Here is a 2,500-nt window from a genome sequence, read left to right on the forward strand (position 1 = left end):
AGTCATCTAGAAGACTCTTTGTGTGCATTGTAAAGGCCTCCTGAATAAGATTGAGATATAAAAGGGCAAGTTAGCATCTGTTTTCAAGCCCCAGTGGCCTAATGGATAAGGCACTGGCCCCCTAAGCCAGGGATTGTGGGTTCGAGTCCCATCTGGGGTGAATACAGCAGAGTGGAGCAGCGGAAGCGTGCTCAACCCAGAGGTTGAAGGATCGAAACGATCTTCTGCTAAGCCTTTTTGAAACTCAGGATGCCTTTACAATACACACAAAGAGTTAACTTCTAGACACTCCTGAGGCACTGGCCTCCTAAGCCAGAGATTGTGGTTTCAAGTCCGGTCAAGGTTGATTACAGCAGAGTGGCGCAGCGGAAGCGTGCTGGGCCCATAACCCAGAGGTCGATGGATCGAAACCATCCTCTGCTAAGGCATTTTAAATCTCAATCTTATTCAGGAGGCCTTTACAATATACAAAAAGAGTTAACTTCTAGACACTCCTGAGGCACTGGGCTCCAAAGCCAGAGATTGTGGTTTCAAGTCCGGTCAAGGTTGATTACAGCAGAGTGGCGCAGCGGAAGCGTGCTGGGCCCATAACCCAGAGGTTGATGAATCGAAACCATCCTCTGCTAAGGCATTTTAAATCTCAATCTTATTCAGGAGGCCTTTACAATAAACAAAAAGAGTTAACTTCTAGACACTCCTGAGGCACTGGCCTCCTAAGCCAGAGATTGTGGTTTCGAGTCCGGTCAAGCTGCACTACAGCAGAGTGGCGCAGCGGAAGCGTGCTGGGCCCATAACCCAGAGGTCGATGGATCGAAACCATCCTCTGCTATGACCTTTTAACTTCTAAACACTCTTGAGTCCCTAAAAAGGAACAAAAGCCACAAGCTGGTCGTGAAAAGCTGAGGCCAATTTGACCTCTAATAATATTCAGTCATCTAGAAGACTCTTTGTGTGCATTGTAAAGGCCTCCTGAATAAGATTGAGATGTAAAATGGCAAGTTAGCATCTGTTTTCAAGCCCCAGTGGCCTAATGGATAAGGCACTGGCCTCTTAAGCCAGGGATTGTGGGATTGAGTCCCATCTGGGGTGAATGCAGCAGAGTGGAGCAGCGGAAGCGTGTTTAACCCAGAGGTTGAAGGATCGAAACGATCATCTGATAATCCTCTTTGAAACTCAGGATCCTTTACAATACACACAAAGAGTTAACATCTACACATCCCTGAGGCACTGGCCTCCTAAGAAAGAGATTGTGGTTTCGAGTCCGGTCAAGGTGCACTACAGCAGAGTGGCGCAGCGGAAGCGTGCTGGGCCCATAACCCAGAGGTCGATGGATCGAAACCATCCTCTGCTATGACCTTTTAACTTCTAAACACTCTTGAGTCCCTAAAAAGGAACAAAAGCCACAAGCTGGTCGTGAAAAGCTGAGGCCAATTTGACCTCTAATAATATTCAGTCATCTAGAAGACTCTTTGTGTGCATTGTAAAGGCCTCCTTAATAAGATTGAGATATAAAAGGGCAAGTTAGCATCTGTTTTCAAGCCCCAGTGGCCTAATGGATAAGGCACTGGCCTCTTAAGCCAGGGATTGTGGGATTGAGTCCCATCTGGGGTGAATACAGCAGAGTGGAGCAGCGGAAGCGTGTGTAACCCAGAGGTTGAAGGATCGAAACGATTCTCTGCTAAGCCTTTTTGAAACTCAGGATGCCTTTACAATACACACAAAGAGTTAACTTCTAGACACTCCCGAGGCACTGGCCTCCTAAGCCAGAGATTGTGGTTTCAAGTTCGGTCAAGGTTGATTACAGCAGAGTGGCGCAGCGGAAGCGTGCTGGGCCCATAACCCAGAGGTCGATGGATCGAAACCATCCTCTGCTAAGGCATTTTAAATCTCAATCTTATTCAGGAGCCCTTTACAATACGCACAAAAAGTTAACATCTATACAGCCCTGAGTCACTGCCTCCTAAGCCAGAGATTGTGGTTTCGAGTCCGGTCAAGGTGCACTACAGCAGAGTGGCGCAGCGGAAGCGTGCTGGGCCCATAACCCAGAGGTCGATGGATCGAAACCATCCTCTGCTATGCCCTTTTAACTTCTAAACACTCCTGAGACCCTAAAAAACGTCAAAAGCAACAAGCTGGTCGTGAAAAGCTGAGGCCAATTTGACCTCTCATAATATTCAGTCATCTAGAAGACTCTTTGTGTGCATTGGAAAGGCCTCCTGAATAAGATTGAGATATAAAAGGGCAAGTTAGGATCTGTTTTCAAGCCCCAGTGGCCTAATGGATAAGGCACTGGCCTCCTAAGCCAGGGATTGTGGTTTCGAGTCCCATCTGGGGTGAATACAGCAGAGTGGAGCAGCGGAAGCGTGTGTAACCCAGAGGTTGAAGGATAGAAACGATCCTCTGCTAAGCCTTTTTGAAACTCAGGATGCCTTTACAATACACACAAAGAGTTAACTTCTAGACACTGCTGAGGCACTGGCCTCCTAAGCCAGAGATTGTG

The 2,500-nt window shown here is 47.5% G+C and overlaps 4 non-coding genes across 4 annotated transcripts; all 4 read left to right on the forward strand.

Annotated features, from left to right (window-relative positions):
* Positions 1 to 87: 87 nt before the first annotated feature.
* On the forward strand, positions 88 to 160 carry trnar-ccu (transfer RNA arginine (anticodon CCU)). Its single transcript has one exon. It is a non-coding gene; the product is annotated as a tRNA-Arg (tRNA).
* An 856-nt stretch (positions 161 to 1,016) lies between these two features.
* Positions 1,017 to 1,089, forward strand: trnak-cuu (transfer RNA lysine (anticodon CUU)). The gene has a single exon. It is a non-coding gene; the product is annotated as a tRNA-Lys (tRNA).
* A 449-nt stretch (positions 1,090 to 1,538) lies between these two features.
* trnak-cuu (transfer RNA lysine (anticodon CUU)) lies at positions 1,539 to 1,611 on the forward strand. Its single transcript has one exon. It is a non-coding gene; the product is annotated as a tRNA-Lys (tRNA).
* A 652-nt stretch (positions 1,612 to 2,263) lies between these two features.
* On the forward strand, positions 2,264 to 2,336 carry trnar-ccu (transfer RNA arginine (anticodon CCU)). Its single transcript has one exon. It is a non-coding gene; the product is annotated as a tRNA-Arg (tRNA).
* Positions 2,337 to 2,500: the final 164 nt, after the last annotated feature.

This window comes from Carassius auratus, unplaced genomic scaffold, assembly GCF_003368295.1.
Source record: "Carassius auratus strain Wakin unplaced genomic scaffold, ASM336829v1 scaf_tig00216387, whole genome shotgun sequence".
Classification (NCBI taxonomy): domain Eukaryota; kingdom Metazoa; phylum Chordata; class Actinopteri; order Cypriniformes; family Cyprinidae; genus Carassius; species Carassius auratus.